Consider the following 26,153-nt stretch of genomic DNA (forward strand, 5'->3'; position numbering starts at 1 on the left):
AGATTGAAGATTTTTTTACCCTAAAGGAAGTGAAATGTATGAGTAGATATTTTAGAAGGGGAGTCTGAAGCCCTGATTACAATAAGAAGGGAAGTGTGACATTAAAATATATGGAATGAAAGAATTTCTGGTAGGAGGGAAATGTAAATGTAAAGGCCATGAGGTGAGAATAAACATTGTTTATTAACGGGAAGGCTAGAGGGAAGATACCCACTGTCCAAGAGTCAGAAGGAATAGGTTGTTTTGTGACCTTTTCTAATCATTGCAAGGCACTCAGTTTGTTTCCTTAACTACGCAGTGAGACATAAATCTGCCTTTAACTACTTCAGGTCTGTGAAGTGGTAAACTTTGTCAAAGCATATTAAAAATTGTAAAGGGCTACAAAAATGCAAGGAAATGGTAACCCACTCCAGTATTCTTGTCTGGAAAATTCCATGGACAGAGGAGCCTGGTGGGCTGCAGTCCACGGGGTCGCAAAGAGTCAGACACGACTGAGCAACTTCACTTTCACAAAAATGCAAGTTATAGTTTTAGAATTATTCTGTTATATGATACAAGTCAATTAATCTGGGCCCCTGTGCCTGGTAGATGTTGCTCTAAATACAAGTGTTGATGAAGTGTGTAGGAATTAAAATGACTTAATTTATTATAGTTTAGAAGGAGATCAGCCCTGGGATTTCTTTGGAAGGAATGATGCTAAAGCTGAAACTCCAGTACTTTGGCCACCTCATGCGAAGAGTTGACTCATTGGAAAAGACTCTGATGCTGGGAGGGATTGGGGGCAGGAGGAGAAGGGGACGACAGAGGATGAGATGGCTGGATGGCATCACTGACTCAATGGACATGAGTCTGAGTGAACTCCGGGAGTTGGTGATGGGCAGGGAGGCCTGGCGTGCTGTGATTCATGGGGTCGCAAAGAGGCGGACACGACTGAGCGACTGAACTAAACTGAACTGAAAAGGCATTTTTACCAGGTAATCATTGCTGCTCCTCTCAAGTTTATTTTCTGAGTCTCAGCTTATCAATAAAAGGGGTTAATAAAGCCTAATAAGTTTTTATTAAAAATTTGTTGTGACAATGCATATAAAGTACTTAGCAGTGTGCCTGGGATATGTTCATTTAAGATAGTTATGATCATGAACTATTGTACCAATATACAATATAATATCAAATATAATAATGAATCTCATATAAATTCATATGTGAAGTTCTTAATCACTGATGAAGAACATATAATTGTATAATAAAGCAGTCATAGGTTACAAAATAAACACACAAACTGTATTTGGAAGTCAGTAATTTCATTAAATAATGAGAGTTTGGAATAGTAGAGGCACTGAACTCATAACGGTTACATTTTTAAGAACATTTTAAGAATGTTTTGATTAACCAAAATAATTAAATACACACACCATTGGCTTTTAATTAAAAAAGACAATCCTGTTATTTCATAGACCTCTTGAATCGTAACAAGCATGGTGGTTTTATTTGTCCAATAATATTGTCTGAAATAAAATGTTTTAACAGTTAGAGGCATGTGTTTCTGCAAAGTGTATAAAAACATGGAATAATATACTTTGAGGAATGTCTGTTTAGTAGCTTATCTGTATTGAGGTCTGTGGATACAATGGTGAAACAAAATTTCTTCCACCATCAATATTATTTTTTATTCTGAGGAGAATTGCCACAGACACAAAGTCATGATGTAAAGTAGTAAGTTAAGTGAAAGTTGGAGATACATAAATCAGGTTGTGGTATGAGACTAATAATTAAGGAAGGCATTTTGAATGAGGGAACTGTAAGATAAGCCCTCAAGGTCTAGGATCTACCAGTCAAAATCAGGATTTGAGTCTTGTAGAGAGAGGGTAGAACATGAGCAAAAATGTAACAAAGAAACAGGAAGAGGTGTTTGGAGATGATGCATGTGTTTATTTTCTTGATTATGATAATGACTCTGTATATTTATATATATATATATAAAACTAACAAATTGCTTATGTTAATTATGTGCAGTTTATTATATATCAGTTTTATCTCAATAAAGCTGTAAAAACATTTAAAGAGGTCTAACCAAGAATGGGAAGTGAGAATGTAGGTTAGTAGGGGGTCAATCTTTAATATCCATTTTTATTCTATAAAAAGCTGAATTTTTTATTAAAATATTATCTCTAACATATGTGTCATCCATCCTCAGCTTACCTTGCAAGATAAGTCACAAAATTTTCTGAAGAATCAGTAATCTCCATAGTTTTTCATATTTCAGAAACATAAAAAGACTCAGACATTTTGTAAAATTATAATTTGGAAATAATTTCAGATTCACAGAAGAATACCAAAGATAATATAGAGAATTTCTGTGTATCATTTTTCAGTCTCTCTTAATAATAACATTTTGTATAAGCAGGGCACATTTGTCAAAATTAAGAGATTAACATTGGCATTTTATTAACTAAACTACAGACTTTATCTTGCTTTCACCAGTCTTTCCATTTACATATATTTTCTCCTGTTGCATGATTCAATTTGAGCCTACATTTTGTTCAGTTTTCTTAATTCCTTGGATACTTCCAATCTGTGATAGTTTCTCAATCTTGTCTTTCATGACTAGGGAATTGAATCTTGCTGTTAAATAATTTTGTAGAATTTTTTAGAATATCCTACAACTTTGGTTATTTTAAAATTCTCTCATTCAACTGAAGCCATGAATTTTAGCGAAGAATACTGTAGAGGTGAACTGTTTTTTGCATCATCTCATATTGAGGGAAACAGAATATTATTGTGACTTTCTACTCATGATGTTAAGCTTGATCATGTGAATGAGGAGATATCTGCCAGGTTTCTACACTGTATTCCCCCTCCTCACTGGTAATTTATAAATATTATGAGGCATTGCACTGAAGCCATACAAATATTTTGCTTTTCCTGAATCATCTAGTTACTAACTTTAACATTCATCAGTGAATCTCACTGTGGTGTTCTAATAGGGATTTTCTATCTCCTCATTAATTCCACATTTCTAAATTGAATAAATGTATTTATTTATGCCATCAATTATTTATAACTGTATGAACTCATAGATACATATTTAATCCTTTAGTTCAAAACAAGTACTACCTTTATATTTTTCTTCACATTGTTTGAGCTTCACACCCAGGAACACTTCCATACTATTTTGTATGCTCCTTTTTAATTGTCCCATCTTTTTGTGGTTGTTGTTTATTCTTATTTCCCACAGGTTGTTTCAGGCTCATCTTGTATTTTACCTTCTCCAGCCAGGAAGGAATATTAACTGTTTTTCAAGGATCCTTTGTTCTTGCTATTGGCAAGTGGTACTTATAAACTGTGATCCTGGTGCTCGGTATATTCACTATTATTGAGGTGACATCTCTTTTTGGGTCTACTCAGTAGACAGAGCTAGGAAATGTATGTGTACTAATTCATGTGTACATAGAGCTCCACATCTCCACATAATATGTATCACATACATACGAATAACTGGTAATGCACAGAAACACATATACACACCAAAACAAAATGTGAATTCATACTGCTGTCTCACTACAGTGCAGCACCACGAGGTTCAATCTATCATTCTCCTTTCCTTCTTTGGAAGTTTTCTCTTCAACAGTAAGAAAATGTGCTCTTATTATCTATAATGAACCTATTTATGCAACCCTAATATACATATAGTTTCAGAATTACTAATCCAAATCCTTATGTGGAAGAAATTTACTAACTAGTGTAGAGTGTTTTTGTACAGAATCTTTATCTCTGCAGTGCCCAGTCAAAACACTTCCAAAGTAGGTACATCAGCTCCTTTGCTCACTTCCTTCAATGTGGTTATACCATTTATTTGTATTATAATTAAATTCTTCCTATACAGTTTGCATTCCATTCTGGGACCCATTGACACTGTGTTTTCCTATTGCTGTTTTTATTTTTAAACATGAATGTAGGAAACTTCATTCTGTGGGTACAATTCAATGGGTTATGACAAATTCATAATCATGTATCCACCACACAGTGCTCAGTCACTCAGTTGTACCTAATTCTTTTTCAACTCCATGGACTGTAGCTGGCCAGGCTCCTCGTTCATGGAATCTTCCAGGCAGGAATACTGGAGTGGATTGCCATTTCCTACTCCAGGAGATCTTCTCGACCCAGGGATTGAACCCATGTCTCTGGTGTCTCCTGCATTGGCAGGTGGATTCTCTACCACTGTGCCACCTGGGAAGCCCCTATCCACCAAACAATACTAAACAAAACAGTTCTATCATCTCCAAATACTACTTGCTGCCCCTTTGTAGATAACCTCTCTCTAAGCCCCGCTGTCGACATCCATGGATCTTTTCCTCTCCCTATTATTTTGTTTATTCCAGAAAGTCATATGAGACCATATAATATGTAGCCTTTGGGACCTGGCTTCTTTCACTTAACAAAGTACATTTAAGATTTATTCACATTGTTGCATGAATCAATAGCTTAGTCTTCTTTTATTGCTGAGTAGCGTTCAATTATATGAGAGTTTGTTTATCCACTTATCCAGTGAGAGATATTTGGGTTGTCTCCTGGTTTTAGTGATTATAAATAAAGTGGATATAAACTTTTGTATACAGACTTTATGTCAATGTAAGTTTCCAACTCACATGGGAAACTCCTAAAAATGAGATTACTGAGTCAATACAGTAAGTATTCATTTTTTTTGCCAGTTCCTTTTTTCCTCTTCAAGCTTTTTTTGATAGAAACAAAATTTACATAGAATAATATGTACTGTCACTCTTCCAATTGTTATCTCTGTACATTTGGTTAACCAAGCTATGATAACATCAAACAAATGAAAATACACACTGGGTATTCTTGTATTTGGCTTTTTTATTCAGCATCATATTTTTTAAAAAAATTTTTTTTATTTTTAAACTTTACATAATAGTTTTGCTAAATATCAAAATGAATCCACCACAGGTATACATGTGTTCCCCATCCTGAACCCTCCTCCCTCCTCCCTCCCCATACCATCCCTCTGGGTAGTCCCAGTGCACTAGTCCCAAGCATCCAGTATCCTGCATCGAACCTGGACTGGCATCTCGTTTCATACATGATATTTTACATGTTTCAGTGCCATTCTCCCAAATCTTCCCCCCTTCTCCCTCTCTCATAGAGTCCATAAGACTGTTCTATACATCAGTGTCTCTTTTGCTGTCTCGTACACAGGGTTATTGTTACCATCTTTCTAAATTCCATATATATGTGTTATTATACTATATTGGTGTTTTTCCTTCTGGCTTACTTCACTCTGTATAATAGGCTCCAGTTTCATCCACCTCATTAGAACTGATTCAAATGTTTTCTTTTTAATGGCTGAGTAATACTCCATTGTGTATATGTACCACTGCTTTCTTATCCATTCATCTGCTGATGGGCATCTAGGTTGCCTCCATGTCCTGGCTATTATAAACAGTGCTGCGATGAACATTGGGGTACACGTGTCTCTTTCCCTTCTGGTTTCCTCAGTGTGTATGCCCAGCAGTGGGATTACTGGATCATAAGGCAGTTCTATTTCCAGTTTTTTAAGGAATCTCCACACTGTTCTCCATAGTGGCTGTACTAGTTTGCATTCCCACCAACAGTGTAAGAGGGTTCCCTTTTCTCCACACCCTCTCCAGAATTTATTATTTGTAGACTTTTGGATCGCAGCCATTCTGACTGGTGTGAGATGGTACCTCATAGTGGTTTTGATTTGCATTTCTCTGATAATGAGTGATGTTGAGCATCTTTTCATGTGTTTGTTAGCCATCTGTATGTCTTCTTTGGAGAAATGTCTGTTTAGTGCTTTGGCCCATTTTTTGATTGGGTCATTTATTTTTCTGGAGTTGAGCTGTAGGAGTTGCTTGTATATTTTTGAGATTAGTTGTTTGTCGGTTGCTTCATTTGCTATTATTTTCTCCCATTCTGAAGGCTGTCTCTTCACCTTGCTAATAGTTTCCTTTGATGTGCAGAAGCTTTTAAGGTTAATTAGGTCCCATTTGTTTGTTTTTGCTTTTATTTCCAATGTTCTGGGAGGTGGGTCATAGAGGATCCTGCTGTGATGTATGTCAGAGAGTGTTTTGCCTATGTTCTCCTCTAGGAGTTTTATAGTTTCTGGTCTTACGTTGAGATCTTTAATCCATTTTGAGTTTATTTTTGTGTATGGTGTTAGAAAGTGTTCTAGTTTCATTCTTTTACAAGTGGTTGACCAGATTTCCCAGCACCACTTGTTAAAGAGATTGTCTTTAATCCATTGTATATTCTTGCCTCCTTTGTCAAAGATAAGGTGTCCATATGTGCGTGGATTTATCTCTGGGCTTTCTGTTTTGTTCCATTGATCTATATTTCTATCTTTGTGCCAGTACCTTACTGTCTTGATAACTGTGGCTTTGTAGTAGAGCCTGAAGTCAGGTAGGTTGATTCCTCCAGTTCCATTCTTCTTTCTCAAGATCGCTTTGGCTATTCGAGGTTTTTTGTATTTCCATACAAATTGTGAAATTATTTGTTCTAGCTCTGTGAAGAATACTGTTGGTAGCTTGATAGGTATTGCATTGAATCTATAAATTGCTCCAGTTCCATTCTTCTTTCTCAAGATCGCTTTGGCTATTTGAGGTTTTTTGTATTTCCAAACAAATTGTGAAATTATTTGTTCTAGCTCTGTGAAGAATACTGTTGGTAGCTTGATAGGTATTGCATTGAATCTATAAATTGCTCCAGTTCCATTCTTCTTTCTCAAGATCGCTTTGGCTATTTGAGGTTTTTTTGTATTTCCATACAAATTGTGAAATTATTTGTTCTAGCTCTGTGAAGAATACTGTTGGTAGCTTGATAGGGATTGCATTGAATCTATAAATTGCTTTGGGTAGTATACTCATTTTCACTATATTGATTCTTCCAATCCATGAACATGGTATATTTCTCCATCTATTAGTGTCCTCTTTGATTTCTTTCACCAGTGTTTTATAGTTTTCTATATATAGGTCTTTAGTTTCTTTAGGTAGATATATTCCTAAGTATTTTATTCTTTCCGTTGCAATGGTGAATGGAATTGTTTCCTTAATCTCTCTTTCAGTTTTCTCATTATTAGTGTATAGGAATGCAAGGGATTTCTGTGTGTTGATTTTATATCCTGCAACTTTACTATAGTCGTTGATTAGTTCTAGTAGTTTTCTAGTTTAGTCTTTAGGGTTTTCTATGTAGAGGATCATGTCATCTGCAAATAGTGAGAGTTTTACTTCTTCTTTTCCTATTTGGATTCCTTTATTTCTTTTTCTGCTCTGATTGCTGTGGCCAAAACTTCCAAAACTATGTTGAATAGTAATGGTGAAAGTGGGCACCCTTGTCTTGTTCCTGACTTTAGAGGAAATGCTTTCAATTTTTCACCATTGAGGATAATGTTTGCTATGGGTTTGTCATATATAGCTTTTATTATGTTGAGGTATGTTCCTTCTATTCCTGCTTTCTGGAGAGTTTTTATCATAAATGGGTGTTGAATTTTGTCAAAGGCTTTCTCTGCATCTACTGAGATAATCATATGGTTTTTATTTTTCAATTTGTTAATGTGGTGTATTATACTGACTGATTTGCGGATATTGAAGAATCCTTGCATCCCTGGGATAAAGCCCACTTGGTCATGGTGTATGATCTTTTTAATGTGTTGTTGGATTCTGATTGCTAGAATTTTGTTAAGGATTTTTGCATCTATGTTCATCAGTGATATTGGCCTGTAGTTTTCTTTTTTTGTGGGATCTTTGTCAGGTTTTGGTATTAGGGTGATTTTGGAAGTTTACCTTCCTCTGCAATTTTCTGGAAGAGTTTGAGCAGGATAGGTGTTAGCTCTTCTCTAAATTTTTGGTAGAATTCAGCTGTGAAGCCGTCTGGACCGGGGCTTTTGTTTGCTGGAAGATTTTTGATTACAGTTTCAATTTCCGTGCTTGTGATGGGTCTGTTAAGATCTTCTATTTCTTCCTGGTCCAGTTTTGGAAAGTTGTACTTTTCTAAGAATTTGTCCATTTCTTCCATGTTGTCCGTTTTATTGGCATATAATTGTTGAAAGTAGTCTCTTATGATCCTTTGTATTTCTGTGTTGTCTGTTGTGATCTCTCCATTTTCACTTCTAATTTTATTGATTTGCTTTTTCTCCCTTTGTTTCTTGATGAGTCTGGCTAATGGTTTGTCCATTTTATTTATTCTTTCAAAGAATCAGCTTTTGGTTTTGTTGATTTTTGCTATGGTCTCTTTTGTTTCTTTTGCATTTATTTCTGCTCTAATTTTTAAGATTTCTATCCATTTGTTTTATGAATTAGTAAGTCATTTCTTATTGTTGATAATTTTTTGATGAAATAAATTTATCACAATCTGTTTATTCATTCAAATGTTAATGGAAATGTTGTTTTCCCCTCCAGTTTTTTGTGAGATGAATAAAGATAAAATTAACAGTACTTACATATTTACATTTTTCCTTCTTTTGGACGGCTGGAATTGCTCAGTCATAGGTAGGTGTATTTTTATCTTGTAACTGATAAATAATATTTTAAAAGACTTGAATCATTTTACACACCCAGTAATAGTATATTGGAATTACAACTGCTACACGTTCTAATGTTGTCTTTTATTTTAGCTATCCTAGTTAGTGTGTGGAGAAGGCAATGGCACCCCACTCCAGTACTCTTGCCTGGACAATCCCATGGATGGAGGAGCCTGGTAGGCTGCAGTCCATGGGGTCACTAAGAGTTGCACACAACTGAGTGAGTTCACTTTCACTTTTCACTTTCATGCATTGAAGAAGGAAATGGCAGCCCACTCTAGTATTCTTGCCTGGAGAATCCCAAGGACGGGGGAGCCTGGTGGGTTGCCGTCTATGGGGTCGCACAGAGTTGGACACGACTGAAGCAACTTAGCAGCAGCAGCAGCAGTAGAAAGATTTATAAGTTTATTTGTTTAAAACAATAGGCATTTTCAGTGTTCCTGTCTTCTAATAGCTTTTACAACTTGTGCTTTTCAGGTGCCTGTATTTCTTCTAATTTCCCAAGTATTGCTTTAATTTTATTCATAATATTTGTTGTTATACATTTAATATTTATGGAATATATAATGATGATTCCTCCTTTATGTCTGATGTTGGAATTTTTTTGTTGTTCAGTCTGCCTATATGTTGTTGAGTCAGCTATATGCTGTCTTGCTATATATGTATTGATTCCTTTAATCATTTTAAAGAACTAACTTCTGTAATATTTTTGTTTTCTCTTTCAATGATTTTGTTACTTTGTTTTCTTTCTTCTAAATTTTAAAAATTTATTTTGTACTTACATTTTCCTTCATATAATCTTCTAGCTTCTTTGATTTTTCTCTTATAGTTTCTTATGTTGAAAACTTAGCTTATAGATTTTAAACCTTCCTTTCTTTATAAAATAAGCATTTAGAGCTTTACATTTCCCTCTATGTACCTATAGTTTTATCCACTAATATTTTTGATATATTTTACTTTAACCTTCATTTAGTTGTAAATGCATTTTTATTTTCTTTTCCTATTATTTGATTAATAGGCAATCTAGGAGTATATTATTTAATTTCCAAATATTTGGGTAAATAACTAAGGTGTATTTTTTATTTCTAATTTAATTATATATTCTTGTAGGATTTTAAGACTTTGAAATTTATTTAGTTTGCTTTATGACCTAGAGTTTCTTAGGGCTGTTTAGTCTTCTATCATATTAATTAAATTAATTTAGATTTTCTAATTCATATTTTTTCCTCTTGCCTTATGAATTCCTGAGAAATGGAAGTTAAATGCTCCACTATGATGTAGATTTATCCTTTTTTAAACTTTCAGTTCAGTTCAGTTAAGTCCCTCAGTCGTGTCCGACTCTTTGCGACCCCGTGAATCACAGCATTCCAGGCCTCCCTGTCCATCACCAACTCCCGGAGTTCACTCAGACTCACGTCCATCGAATCAGTGATGCCACCCAGCCATCTCATCCTCTGTTGTCTGCTTCTCCTCCTGCCCCCAATCCCTCCCAGCATCAGAGTCTTTTCCAATGAGTCAACTCTTTGCATGAGGTGGCCAAAGTACTGGAGTTTCAGCTTTAGCATCATTCCTTCCAAAGAAATCCCAGGGCTGACCTCCTTCAGAATGGACTGATTGGATCTCCTTGCAGTCCAAGGGACTCTCAAGAGTCTTCTCCAACACCACAGTTCAAAAGCATCAATTCTTCGGCGCTCAGCCTTCTTCACAGTCCAACTCTCACATCCATACATGACCACAGGAAAAACCATCTAGCCTTGACTAGACGGACCTTTGTTGGCAAAGTAATGTCTCTGCTTTTGAATATGCTATCTAGGTTGGTCATGACTTTCCTTCCAAGGAGTAAGCGTCTTTTAATTTCATGGCTGCAGTCACCATCTGTAGTGATTTTGGAGCCCCCAAAAATAAAGTCTGACACTGTTTCCACTGTTTCCCCATCTATTTCCCATGAAGTGATGGGACCAGGTGCCATGATCTTTGTTTTCTGAATGTTGAGCTTTAAGCCAACTTCTTCACTCTCCACTTTCACTTTCATCAAGAGGCTTTTGAGTTCCTCTTCACTTTCTGCCATAAGGGTGGTGTCATCTGCATATCTGAGGTTATTGATATTTCTCCTGGCAATCTTGATTCCAGCTTGTGTTTCTTCCAGTCCAGTGTTTCTCATGATGTACTCTGCATATAAGTTAAATAAGCAGGTTGACAATATACAGCCTTGACGTACTCCTTTTCCTATTTGGAACTAGTCTGTTGTTCCATGTCCAGTTCTAACTGTTGCTTCCTGACCTGCATACAGATTTCTCAAGAGGCAGGTCAGGTGGTCTGGTATTCCCATCTCTTTCAGAATTTTCCATTAGTGCTATCAATTTTACTTTCGTGAATTTTGGAGCTCTCTTATTTAACACATGTTTAGGAATAATCAGCAGACTATTTTATCTTTATGAAGTGACTGTCTTTACCTCTGGTAACACTTCTTGTTCTGAAGTACTTGTCTGATGATAATGAAGCCACATCAGCCTACTGCTGCTAAGTCGCTTCAGTCGTGTCTGACTCTGTGTGACCCCATAGACGGCAGCCCACCAGGCTACCCCGTCCCTGGGATTCTCCAGGCAAGAACACTGGAGTGGGTTGCCATTTCCTTCTCCAATGCATGAAAGTGAAAAGTGAAAATGAAATCGCTCAGTCGTGTCCGACTCTGCGATCCCACGGACTGCAGCCTACCAGGCTCCTCTGCCCATGGGATTTTCCAGGCAAGAGTACTGGAGTGGGGTACCATTGCCACATCAGCCTATTGAGTTTAAATTTTGCATGCTATATCTTTCCATCATTTAATTTAACCTTTCTATATCTTCATATTTAAAATGCATCACTTGAAAGCATGTAGTTGTGTATTATTTTTTTCATTTTTACCAGTTTTTTCTTTTTAATTGGGGTGTATAGTTTATTTAAATACAATTTAATCTGTGTTTAAAATTCATCTGTTTTTCTATGTTTTTTCTAATTGTTTCCTCTGTTCTGTATTTCTTTTTTCTTCCTTTCTGCCATTGCTTATGTTAATTCAACACTTTTAGTTTCTAACTTTGTCATTCTATCTACTTTATTGGCTTTTTGTTTATTATTATTATTTTAATATATAATTTTCTCTAGGAAGAACGAGGAGTTTAGCTATAGGAATAGAAGTATAAGCAGGATGTTATAAGTGTAAGATTAGTGTAATGAAAAATGATGCTCAAAGTTATCGAGGTCTGAATCATTGAAGTGTGTTAATATTATCTTCTATGTCAAAACTGAGGTTGTCGGTGTAATTGTTAAAGCTCTTATAATGGGGAGGTTATCCTGGTGTTATTCCAGTGAATCCTAAATCCAAGTGAAGTTGGAGGGAAAGGGAAAGTAAAAGTGAAAGTCATTCAGTCGTGTCCAAGTGTTTGTGATCTCATGGAATATACAGTCCTTGGAATTCTTTAGGCCAGAATATTGGAGTGGGTAGCCTTTCCTTTCTCCAGGGTATTGGAGGGAGGTAGAGGGAAATTTGACAACAGATACAAAAAAGAAAAAGTGTGACCACTGAAGTAGGATACTACCCTGCTGGCAGTAAAAGCTAAAGACAGCAAGGAAACAGGTTTCCTGTAGAACCTCCAGAATGAGTACAGCCATGCTGACACTTTGATTTTGGCCCAATAAAACCTATTTCAGATTTAATAACATACAGAACTGTAAAGAAAATAAATATATTGTTTGTTTAAAGCCCTCAGATTTGTGGTAATTTATCAAAGCTCACATAAAAGACAATGGGATAAGACCTTGTGTTTGGAATATGTGTGTATTTAGTTTCAGTCATGTCTGACTTTTTGTGACCCTTTGAACTGTAGCCCACCAGACTCCTCTGTTCATGGAGTTTTCCAGGCAAGAATAACTGGAGTGGGTTGCCATTTTTTTTCCTAGGGGATCTTCCTGACCCAGGGATTGAGCCTACATCTCTTGAGTCTCCTGCATTGCAGGCAGATTCTTTACCTGCTGAGCCATAATATAACCAAAGATAATATCTTGGTAGTGATTAGCATCATCAAGGTACAAGATTAAAATATAATTTTGGTTAATCATTTTTTATCATCGTAGATATTTGCTACTCATATAGAGGTATGAAGTCATCAGAATTCATCATACACATGAGAAATACAAAGATTTGTTATAAGAAGAATGTGTCCATTATATTTTATAATTGTATTTTGCTACAAAAAAGTTAGCCTTAGAAGGAAACAATGATTTATTATGTCAAAACAAATTATCCATTCTGTTAAATTCACCAACCACAAATATTTACAGTGTGGATATTAGTCTTTGTCATCTCTCTAACCTAATTAATCTTAACACTCTGGACTTGTAGAGTGACAGAACTAGAAAGTGTTTTAGCCACTGCCCTCATCTGGGAGAGGAAATGCAGGCCCAGAAATATTCAATTAATCACTCTGATTCTAAGATAGAAAAAAGCCACAAATCATTTAGAATAATTTTCTCTCAAATTCTTGAAGAATTATTTTAAAACTTTGAACCACTTGAATTATGTATATTAATATTCTTCATTTAGTTGAAAATCCAATTTCAGTCAGGAAAACAATAGCCATTATAGGATTTTGGAGAACAACGGACTTAATACAGGCCATTTTAGGCTTGCCTAACCATTGTTGCAAGGGTTAAGTGAAGAAGATTAGAGAAGAAGTTCCTAAAAGCGACTGATTCACAGGACTCACATGGAAGTCACAGTGAATTTGGTCAGTCTCATCAGGATATTGTCAGCTGTGAAAGCAGACCATTGTCCTGACCCATCTCTGTAGGAATAGTGGACCTCCGCCTTTTTGCTGAGCCCTCGCACTTAACATTCTCAGCTGCTGGCTGTACCAGAGCATGACTCTCAAAGCTCACCTATGTGCAGGATTTGCTTCAAGATCCCAGAGATGATTTCTTTTTCCATTTTCAAAATCTGGCACAAGTGTCTCACATTGGCTGACCCTTCTCCCTGCAGTATATTGAGGAACTTAGAGAGGGTGGCAACGATACTAGCCGAACACAGTTGTTTTTTTTTTTTTTTTAATTTTTTAAAGTTTTTGAAATTTTATTACAGTTAGTTGATATAGTTTTTTATAAATAAAACATTTGATATTGGCCTTTACAATATTCACTCTGCTATTCATTTTGTTGTACTATATTTTGCCTATGGCATTAATCTTGTGGTCCAGTCTGAATTTCTTCAGGACCCATCAGCCAGATATGTCTTAGTGCCATGATAGCAGTAACAATAAAGTAAATATAAGTTAACTTCCAAACAAGCTCACATTAGATTCGTAATGTGTGTCAGTCAGGAAACATACTCTTTCTGAACGTGTTCAGTTCAGTTCAGTCACTCGGTGGTGTTTGACTCTTTGCGACCCCATGGACTGCAGCATGCCAGGCTTCCCTGTCCATCACCAACTCCCGGAGCTTACTCAAACTCATGTCCATTGAGTCAGTGATGCCATCCAACCATCTCATCCTCTGTCATTCCCTTCTCCTTCTGTCTTTGATCTTTCCCAGCATCAGTGTCTTTTCATGAGTCAGTTCTTCACATCAGGTGGCCTAAGTATTGGAGTTTCAGCTTCAGCATCAGTCCTGCCAATGAATATTCAGGCCTGATTTCATTTAGGATGGACTGGTTGGATCTCCTTGCAGTCCAAGGAACTCACAAGAGTCTTCTCCAACACCACAGTTCAAAAGCATCAATTCTTCAACACTCAGTTTTCTTTATAGTCCAACTCTCATATCCATACGTGACCACTGGAAAAACCATAGCCTTGACTAGATGGACCTTTGTTGGCAAAGTAATGTCTCAGCTTTTGAATATGCTTTTTAGGTTTGTCATAGCTTTTCTTCCAAGGGGCAAGCGTCTTTTAACTGAACATGTCAGCATCTGTTATTTTATCTTTGATTATTAGTGACTTATCAAACATCCTTAGTACTCTTCCTCAAAGACAGTCTGTGTCTTGTAGCTTTTCCAGCTATGACACAATTTTTATATTTGAGTCCTATTGGTATGGTATTAGGCTTCCCTGGTGGCTCAGCAGTAAAGAATACACCAGCAATGCAAGAGATGCAGGAGATGCAAGATGTAGGAGACATGGGTTCAGTCTCTGAATCAGAAAAATCCCCTGGAGGAGGGCCTGGCAGCCCACTCTAGTATTCTTGTCAGGAAATCCCATGGACAAGAGCTTGGCAGGCTGCCATCCATGGGGTCACCAAGAGTCAAACACAGCTTAAGCGACTGACCATGGTGTGGTATTAGGTGTTAAGGAGGCTTCTATAACTTGCTAATTTATCTCAGTCTTTCAGTGGCCTGTGTCTCTGGCCTCTGACCATAATATTTTCTTCTTGTGTATTTTTTTTTCCCCTCCTTATGTGAGACAGAAAGTTAGGAGGAGGCTAAAGTGGGAGGAATAGCCTTCTTTCAGGGCTCTGGAACAAGACTCTGGTAGAGTCTTTCCCAGCAATGCAGGGCTTTGTTAGATGGAACGCTTATGGTGTAATGTAAAAGTAACAAGGATTACTTATTGCACCTTCACCATGAGAACCTGATGGGGTTCTTGAACATAAATACCATGAAAGTTTGGGGACCTTCTGAAGACTGCAGCCTTGAACAGTAAATCACTTTCATCTAAATTCACACTTGCTACTGCTACTGCTAAGTCACTTCAGTCGTGTCCGACTCTGTGCGACGCCATAGACAGCAGCCCACCAGGCTCCCCCAGTCCTGGGATTCTCCAGGCAAGAATACTGGAGTGATTTGCCATTTCCTTCTCCAATGCATGAAAGTGAAAAGTGAAAGTGAAGTCGCTCAGTCGTGTCTGACTCTTTGTGACCCCATGGACTGCAGCCTACCAGGCTCCTCTGCCCATGGGATTTTCCAGGCAAGAGTACTGGAGTGGGGTGCCATTGCCTTCTCCAAAATCCATACTTGGTTTCCAGCAATTCGTCAAAACTGCCTTTTAATTGTTCCTCTCAGTTTATGGCTCCAGTGGCTCCTTCTCAAGGTTAGGAGATGTTGACTATCACTCCAGGTTCACTTGTTTCTCCAGACCTCATGGTAGTACTTATCCTGTGACCTCAGTTCTCTGAAGAGTCCAAGAAAGGTACCGATTTGTAGTTTGCTCAGTTTTTATTGTTTTGTTTGTAGGGAATAGAATGAAGTCTTCAAAGCTATTTATAGCAGAGCTGAAGCTAGAAATCTTGCCATTGTTGTTTGGAGCCACATTGGAACAATTCAAATGTATCTTTCCTTTTTTAAAAAAATAGGCTTAGTGGCTCAATATTGCCTTTTTCCTCATAATTTCATTTATTTATTTGAGACTTGTTTACTTTTTTTTCCTCACAATTTTGGATCTTTGTTGTGAAGGCTTTCTCTAGTTGCGGTGAGCAGGGCCTACTGTTTACTCTTTGTGGTGCATGGGCTTCTCATTGCTGTGGCTTCTCTTGTTGCTGAGCACGGGATCCAGGCACACCGGCTTCAGTAGTGGCAGCTCCTGAGCTTGCGAGAACAGGCTCAGTAATTGTGGTGCGCAGGTTTAGATGCTCCACAGCTTGTGGGATATTCCTGGACCAGGGATCAAATCCATGTCTACCTCATTGACAGGCAGACTGTTTATCACTGAGTCATCAGGAAATCCCCTCAAATATATCTTAAGGGTGAATTTCTTTCCAAGCTGGTATCCTGCCATGGAATTTTGAAGAGCAAGTTACGGATATATTCTTTTTACAAAGTGGCTTAGAAAGTCTTAATCCTGGGAAGTGAAAGTGTTATTTGCTCAGTCATGTGTCACTCTTTGTGATCCTATGGCCTGTTATGTAGCCTCTGTCCATGGGATTCTCCAGGCAAGAATACTGGAGTGGGTAGCCATTCTCTTTTCCAGGGGATCGTCATGACCAGCCCCAGGGAACGAACCTGATCTCCCCCATTGCAGACAGATTCTTTACCATCTGAGCTTCCAGGGAAGCTTTAATCCTGGAAAACAATGTTCAATTTCACAGTTATTTAGTAGCTTAGGGGATCTTCCTGGTCTGTGTGGTTCTCCCTATAGCACAGTACAAAAATATATATATATAGTTCCAAGTAATAATTTTTACTTATGGTTAAAACTTAAAATTGCTTTGAATAGAAAAACTAGTATTCAGTAATATGATATTTTGAGAGATAGGAGCCATCCTGCTGAAGTACAACTGAAATATTTTATGGAGAATGCTTCATTTTTGCAGTGTGGATGGAGTAACATAAAGTTATATCCCAGCTAAGAGTTTAGGAAGATATTTTCTGCAAACTAGCAAAATCCTGTGCCAAAAACACACACTTGTAAAATAATTAAGATTGTGTCTCACTTGACAGTCTCACATCAGATAAGACTTGGCTTGTAGTGGGGCTCATGCAGAAATGAAGATAGTACTGTCATGCTTATTGTTTTTAATCAAAAATACATTTTACATTCTTACTGTTTCCTTCTCTTGTTTGTCTCATGTGCACAGAACGTTTAATATAGCACTTCATCTCTAGTTTACTTTAGACAATTTATGTTGTCTCTTTCTTTAAGATTCTTTAAAGAATGTTAGTATAGTACCGTGGACGGAGGAGCCTGGTGGGCTGCAGTCCATGAGGTCTGGAAGAGTCAGACACGACTGAACGACTTCACTTCCGCTTTTCGCTTTCATGCACTGGAGAAGGAAATGGCAACCCACTGCAGTGTTCTTGCCTGGAGAATCCCAGGGATGGGGGAGCCTGGTGGGCTGCCGTCTATGGGGTCGCACAGAGTCGGACACGACTGAAGCGACTTAGCAGCAGCAGCATAGTGTTCTATGTATTGATGGTGTTTGTAGCTTTATATGAAATCTCTGAAATCTCTACCTGTGGGGCACAGAAAGACTGGAATTGATGTTTGATCATCTACCACCTGTGAGATGATGTTTATTCTCTATTGCATATATTTCACATTAGGAATAGAAGACATTTGTGCCTGAAACAGATACAAAAACAAACTTTCTTCCTCAAAAGTGTTCATTCTTCCCAGAAGCACTTGGTTGCCCCCTGCCTACAGAGTGATATTCTGGGAAACTTAAAAAAAAAAAAAAAAAAAAAAATTCTGTTACAAATTTTGCTACAATACACAGCTTATTTTTCCACACCCACACACCCAACACATCCATTAACATTAGATTTCTGAAGTGTGAAGCAGGACTTCCTGGTGGCATTTTCACATTTTATGTAGCTGTTGATGAAGCCACTGCTGACACTGGGTATGTCACTGTAAAATCCCGAGACTTTTTGGAGGAAAGAAAAGTGTTACCCAATTATTTTCTCAAAATATAGCACACAGGCAAGTAACTGAGAAGATAGTATCCACCTGACTGTCAGCTCTTCAAACTCTGTGGCCTATCAGTTTAACTTCCTTGTTAAAAGCCTTTATTAAACAATTTAAAAACTATGGATTATAGAGTTTTGCTCATTTAGAGACAAGGAGGAACTATCTACTCAGCAAAAAATGAGGAGATGTGATTTAAATTGGTTGGTTCCACAGTTGAAATGCAGGAGACGGTTGCAGAGCTCAGTTTTGTGTGAGGTAGTTTTCAAATTATTATGCTCTGAAAATTATTTTGCCCAGCATATCTGTAACAGCTTTAGAGAGCTGCAGTTCTCTGAATAGTTCAGGACAAAAAGTTGTTGTAGGTTGAATTCTCTGATCACTGAGGGGAGCTGAGGTTTCTTTGTTATTCTTCATTTATATCCTTACAGTCAATTGCAAACTCTATTTCTGTTTACACTTCTAGACAGTTAATTTTAAATCCTTTATTTTGCCAGTTAAAATTATGAATGTCAGATCTTGATTAGAAAAGCGCTGATTTTTTGTAACTCAACAAGGAAGGAAAAGAGATTCTTTACATTAAATTACAATTTTGAACAGAGATAAAATTGAAATTATTTTGATTTATAAAAAAAAAACTGAATGATTGTGCTGAAATGGCTCTTGGTTTATTGTTATATTTCTTTCCCTGTCACTGTGGAGAAATATAAACTACATAAGTGATTTGCAATTGTTGTTTCTCAGTCTCCAAGTCATTTCCAACTCTTTGCCACGCCATGGGCTGCAGCACGCCATGCTTCCCTGTCCCTCACCATCTCCCAGAGTTTGCCCAAGTTCATGTCTGTTGAATTGGTGATGTCATCCAACCATTTCATTTGGAATTAGGGCATTCTTAATGGAAATTTGTGTGTCTTTGATTTGTCTAAACCTGGGTTTCCACATGCAAACTGAAGTGAAATATTTTGGTATGTTTTTCAGCTATGTCATTGTGAATTACACATTTAAGAAAAAAATCCTTTTAGCCTATCATTATAGGTGTAGTTGATTAGTGCATTATATATTGTTAGTATAGCCTAAGACATATTTTAAGACAGTGAGTAAAAAAAGAAAAAGGTTTACCTTTTAAATATTCAATACACAAACTTAAATCAAGCATATATATTCATCAAAGTAATTACACATGTCAAGTACAATCAAAGAAAGTTCCAGCCCAACATTTCTCATGATGTACTTTGCATATAAGTTAAATAAGCAGGTTGACAATATACAGCCTTGACGTACTCCTTTTCCTATTTGGAACCAGTCTGTTGTTCCATGTCCAGTTCTAACTGTTGCTTCCTGACCTGCATATAGGTTTCTCAAGAGGCAGGTCAGGTGGTCTGGTATTCCCATCTCTTTCAGAATTTTCCACAGTTCATTGTGATCCACACAGTCAAAGGCTTTGGCATAGTCAATAAAGCAGAATTAGATGTTTTTCTGGAACTCTCTTGCTTTTTTGATGATCCAGCCGATGTTGGCAATTTGATCTCTGGTTCCTCTGCCTTTTCTAAAACCAGCTTGAACATCTGGAAGTTCATGGTTCACGTATTGCTGAAGCCTGGCTTGGAAAATTTTGAGCATTACTTTACTAGTGTGGAGGTTTGTGACATTGTACAGGAGACAGGGATCAAGACCATCCCCATGGAAAAGAAATGCAAATATACATAGACCTGACTTATACCAGTAGGGAGAAAAGTTACATTTAAAGACAGCTGCTTATCTATTTCTCAGAGAAACATCCAATATGTAAGTGAATGACTGACCATGCATGCATGTTAAGTCACTTTAGTTGTATCCAACCTTTTGCAACCCTATGTACTGTAGCCCATCAGGCTCCTCTCTCCATGGGGATTCTCCAGGCAAGTATACTGAAGTGGTTTGCCATACCCTCCTCAAGGGGGTCTTTCCAACCCAGGGATTGAACCCATGTCTTTTAGTTCTCCTGAACTGGCAGGTGGATTCTTCACCACTAACGCAAGCAGGGAAGCCCTTGCATGAATCTAGAGAAATCCTGCATGTTGTGGGGTTCTGTTGCCTACTCACTCTCTCATTCTTGTGAATCATGTGAATAATTTTGATCGATTAGAGTAAACTACAAATGAGTCAGGGCTTCCCTGGTGGCTCAGTGGTAAAGATTCCACCTGCATGTGCAGGAGACATAGGTTGGATCCATGGTCAGGAAGATCCCCTGGAAAAGGAAATGGCAACCCACTACAGTATTCTTGCCGGGGAAATCCACTTGGAAAGTGGAACCTGGTGGGCTACAGTCCATTGGGTCACAAAGAGTGCGACACAGCCTTTAGCAACTAAGCAACAACACAAATGACTCAAAGTGATGTTTATTGAAAGAGTTGTGTAAGGTAATCAGTCATTTTTATAATTTTTATACTAAGAATCTTCTAATTTTAAGTGAATATTTCATGGTTATTGAGAATATTTCAAGGACTCCTATAGTTTTGTTTTTTGTTTTTCCTCCTCCTTCTGAGTTTCATCCATGTGGACAGCTATCTATTTTATTTTTCCCTTAAGAATTTGCTTAAGCGAACCTTCTATTTTCCCCTTGCCAAATTCTCCAATTTTCCATTATTCCCAACCTCAGGGAATGGTATCACAAATTGTATGATCATGAAAGTCAGTAACCAGAAAATTGACCATAATTCTCTCCTTCCAAAATCCTACATGTGACCATTATTTCTAATTTACCATCACTAAAGCATGTTTGCCTATTCAGTCTGTTTAGATTCCCATAACTTATTGCATTGTTCACTTAAGAAGGCTTTCTTATCTCTCCTTGCTATTCTTTGGAACTCTGCATTCTGTTGGACATATTTTTCCTTTTCTCCTTTGCTTTTTGTGTCTCTTCTTTTCTCAGCTATTTGTAAGACTGCCTCAGGCAACCGTTTTGCCTTTTTGCATTTCTTTTTCTTGCGGATAGTTTTGATCATTGCCTCCTGTGCAGTGTTGCAAACCTCTGTCCACAGTTTTTCAGGCACTCTATCACATCTAATCCCTTGAATCTGTTTGTCACCTCGACTGTATAATCGTAAGGTGTTTGATTTAGGTCATATGTGAATGGCCTAGTGGTTTTCTCCAGTTTCTTCAATTTAAGTCTGAATTTTGCAGTGAGTTCATGACCTGAACCACAGTCAGCTCCCGGTCTTGTTTTTGCTGACTATATAGGTTCTCCATCTTTGCCTGCAAAGAATATAATCAATCCGATTTCAGTATTGACCATCTGGTGATGTCCATATGTAAAATTATCTCTTGTGTTGTTGGAAGAGGGTCTTTTCTATGACCAGTGTGTTCTCTTGGCAAAACTCTGTTAGCATTTGCCTGCCTCATTTTGTACTCCAAAGCCAAACATGCCTTACTCCAGGTATCTCTTGATGTCCTCCTTTAACTTTCTAGTTCCCTGTGATGAAAAGGACATCTTTTTTTGGTGTTAGTTCTAGAAGGTCTTGTAGGTCTTCATAGAATGATTCAACTTCGGTGTCTTCAGCATTAGTGGTTAGGACATAGACTTAGATTACTGTGATATTGAATTGTTTGCCTTGGAAACAAACTGAGATCATTTTTCATTTTTGAGATTGCACCAAAGTACTGCATTTTGGACTCTTTTGTCGACTATGAGGGCTACTCCATTTCTTCTAAGGGATTCTTTTCCACAGTAATTGATCTAGTGGTCATGTGAATTAAACTCACCCATTCCAGTCCATTTTAGTTCACTGATTCCTAAAATGTTGAAGATATTCCTAGAGATCTCTTCAAGAAAATTAGAAATACCAAGGAAACATTTCATGCAAAAATGGGCACAATAAAGGATAGAAATGGTATGGACCTAACTGAAGAAGAAGAGATTAAGAAGAAATGGCAAGAATAAACAGAAGAACTATACAAAAAAAGGTCTAATGACCTGGACAACAATGATAGTGCGGTCACTCACCTAGAGCCAGACATCCTAAAGTGTAAAGTCAAGTGGGCCTTAGGAAGCATTACTACAGACAAAGCTAATGAAGGTGATGAAATTCCATTTGAGCTATTTCACATCCTAAAGGCAATGCTTTTAAAGTGTTGCACTCAATGTGCCAGGAAATTTGGAAAAGTCAGCAGTGGCCACAGGACTGAAAACCCCAAAGGGCAGTGCCAAAGAATGTTCAAACTACTGCACAATTGCACTCATTCCACATGCTTGCAAGGTCATGCTCAAAATCCTCCAAGCATTGGAGAAGAAAATGGCAACCCACTGCAGTGTTCTTGCCTGGAGAATCCCAGGGACGGGGGAGCCTGGTGGGCTGCCATCTATGGGGTCACACAGAGTCGGTCATAACTGAAGCGACTTAGCAGCAGCAGCAGCAGACTTCAGCAGTACATAAACCAAGAATTTCCAGATGTTGAAACTGGATTTAGAAAAGGCAGAGGAACCAGAGATCAAATTGTTAACATCTGTTGGATCATAGAGAAAGCAAGTAATTCCAGAAAAATATCTACTTCTGCTTCATTGACTACACTAAAGCCTTTGACTGTGTGCATCACAACAAACTGTGGAAAATTCTTAATTAGATGGGAATACCAGACCACCTTACCTGCCTCCTAAGAAGCCTGTATAGGGTTTCAAGAACAAGGCTGTATGTTGTCACCCTGCTTATACACCTTATATGCAGACTACATTGCGCAAAATGCTGGGCTAGGTGAATCACAGGCTGGAATCAAGATTGCTGAGAGTAATACAATAACCTAGAAATGCAGATGACACCACCATAATGGTAGAAAGGGAAAAGGAACTAAAGACTCCCTTGATGAAGGTGAAAGAGAAGAGTGGAAAAAGCTGGCTAAAAACTCAACATTCAGAAAACAAAGATCATGGCATCTGGTCCCATCAATTCATGGTAAATAAATTGGGAAAAAATGGAAGCAGTGACAGATTTTATTTTCCTGGGCTCCAAAATCACTGGAGATGGTGACTATAACCATGAAATTAAAAGATGCCTATTGCTTGGAAGAAAAGCTATGACAAACCTAGACAGTGTATTAAAAACCAGAGACATCACTTTGGCGACAAAGGTCCATATAGTCAAAGCTATGGTTTTTCTATTAGATACGTACAGTTGTGAGAGTTGGACCATAAAGAAGGCTCAGTGATGTCGAATTGACGCTTTAGAACTGTGGTGGTAGTAAAGACTCTTGAGACTCCCTTGGACTTCAAGGAGATCAAACTAATAATTCCTAAAGGAAATCAACCCTGAATATTAATTGAAAGGACTGATGCTGAAGTTGATGCTCCAATTCTTTGGCCACTAATGCAAAGAGCCAACTTTTAGGAAAAGACCTTGATGCTTGATTGATGGCAGGAGAAGGGTGTGACAGATGATGGGATGGTTGGATGGCATCACTGACTCAATGGACATGAGTTTGAGCAAAGTCAGGGAGATGGTGAAGGACAGGGAAGCCTGTCATGCTTCAGTCCCTGGGTTTGCAAAGAGTCGGACATGACTGAACAACAACTGGTTGCATTAACTTTAGGGTCTGGACAATTATAATAATTATTCAACTGGTCTCCTGGAATCAAGAATTTGTGCCATCCAATCCATTGATCAGAATTTTTATATGTTTATAAAATATAAATATGCCATTACTTGTTTCAGTTATACATGTTTGCCTATAGAAGGAAAACAGAGTATCATCAGTCATCTCAGTATTGTCTAGGAAGATATTAAGTCCTGCTTCTGTTGACTTTCCAGCAACATGTCTTACTGAAGTTCTTTCCAGATATCCCCAACTATATATAAATTCTTTCAATTCTTTGTTGTTCTTTTCAAGAATAATCTGTTTAAAGTGCTTCTTACCACTACAATTGTACACCCCCACTTCATTACCACAATCTTCACATAATCTTAACTTTGCAGTTAAAACTTGCTCATTATCCAAGAATAGATTAATATAACCTTCTCCATGAAGTTTTTTTTTTTTATGGATCTTAGAGATAGAATTCACCAGTCCTTCTTTTTTGTACAACTGAGCCTTTTGTATACTTCTGCAGTGGCTCTTGAATCTTAATATTGCATTTATAATTTATGTGTCAATTTCTCTCTAATAGATTGAAAGCTCACTGGGATTTGGATTATGCTTAATTTAGTTCTATATTCATACTGTTCAACCCTAAGCCTTCATCATGATGAGTGAATGAATCATAAAACAAAGCAAAATGAAATATGTATATAGCACTTGACTAAAAACATAGAACTTTCATGTTGCTTTCTAAGAAACAAATAAAACATAAAATATAGGAAAAGGCAAGATTTTGATTTTACATATGGAAAAACTCTAAAATATTTCTCCATAAAGTAACAGCATGAATATTGAGAGAGTCAATTCCTAGGAAGGTTGATAAGAAGTCCAGGGTCCCCAAGGAGGAGAAAGGGATCCCAGGCTCTCAAGGAGGAGACAAGGACAAACATGTTTTTTCTACATTGCTTTGCTTTTCTACATTGCTATCTACATTGCTTAGTCAATATAACAATTTATCTTGCTCAAGGACATGTTTCTCCTTAACAAGAAACTTCTGACTAATCCTGTTATCTTAAAACTTGTATACTGTGGGAGTGGGTCTGGTAAGACCTTCTACTGTTAGTTCTAATCTTGTTAATTTAAGATGTATGTTGTGGGAATGGGTCTGGTAAAAGTGGCTTCCCTGGCTCAGACAGTAAAGTTTCTGTCTGCAGTGCGGAAGACCCGGGTTCGATCCCTGGGTTGGGAAGATCCCCTGGAGAAGGAAATGGCAATCCACTCCAGTTCTCTTGCCTGGAAAATCCCATGGATGGAGGAGCCTAGTAGGCGATAGCCCATGGGGTCTCAAAGAGTCCGACATGACAGAGCGACTTCACTTTCACTTTCAAGATTAGCAAGGGGGGCACTCTCCATCCCCTTCTGATGTCTATGTCAGAAGCTTTCACTGTCCCTTTTCTTACTTTAATAAAACTCTGCTATACAAAAGCTCTTGATCAAGCCTGGTCCCTGGTCCCGAAGCTAAATCTTCTTCAGAGATCAGGAATCTTATGCTGTTTACTGTAAGCTATCAGTATGGGAATAGAAATTTGAATACAAGTCAACTGATGAAATGCCTTTGAGTTTTTCACATAGAAAGTAATATTTAAGTATCCTGATAATTTTTTAAATCTACACAATCAAGATTACATAGAATTTGGGGTTTTTTTGAACTCAGTCATTAGAAGATACAGGATCCTAGGAAGTCATTTACTGTCTATGAAATTCCATTTTCTGAGAGTAGGGCCCAGTGCCTTCTAGGTTCATATTTTGCTCTCAAAAACTTATGAAATTTTGTGTTCTGGTTATGGAATTGTGAAGTGTTGATAATAATCAAAATGACTTTATACTCTTCTTCAGTAATGTAATTGATAACCAAGACTTAACAGTGAAATGAGACTTTGCTTAGGTATTTCCTGATGCTCAACTTATTTTTCCTAGTAATTTTTTTTTTAAACTTTACAATATTGTATTAGTTTTGCCAAATATCGAAATGAATCCTCCACAGGTATACCTGTGTTCCCCATCCTGAACCCTCCTCCCTCCTCCCTCCCCATACCCTCCCTCTGGGTCATCCCAGTGCACCATCCCCAAGCATCCAGTATCGTGTATCGAACCTGGACTGGTGACTCGTTTCATACATGATATTATACATGTTTCAATGCCATTCTCCCAAATCTCCCCACCTTCTCCCTCTCCCACAGAATCCATAAGACTGATCTATACATCAGTGTCTCTTGCTGTCTCGTACATCGGGTTATTGTTACCATCTTTCTAAATTCCATATATATGCGATAGTATACTGTATTGGTGTTTTTCTTTCTGGCTTACTTCACTCTGTATAATAGGTTCCAGTTTCATCCATCTCATTAGAACTGACTCAAATGTATTCTTTTTAATGGCTGAGTAATATTCCATTGTGTATATGTACCACAGCTTTCTTATCCATTCATCTGCTGATGGACATCTAGGTTGCTTCCATGTCCTGGCTATTATAAACAGTGCTGCGAAGAACATTGGGGTACACGTGTCTCTTTCCCTTCTGGTTTCCTCAGTGTGTATGCCCAGCAGTGGGATTGCTGGATCATAAGGCAGTTCTATTTCCAGTTTTTTAATAGCCAGGACATGGAAGCAACCTAGATGCCCATCAGCAGATG

The sequence above is a fragment of the Bos javanicus genome, chromosome 17 (assembly GCF_032452875.1).
Source record: "Bos javanicus breed banteng chromosome 17, ARS-OSU_banteng_1.0, whole genome shotgun sequence".
NCBI lineage: Eukaryota > Metazoa > Chordata > Mammalia > Artiodactyla > Bovidae > Bos > Bos javanicus.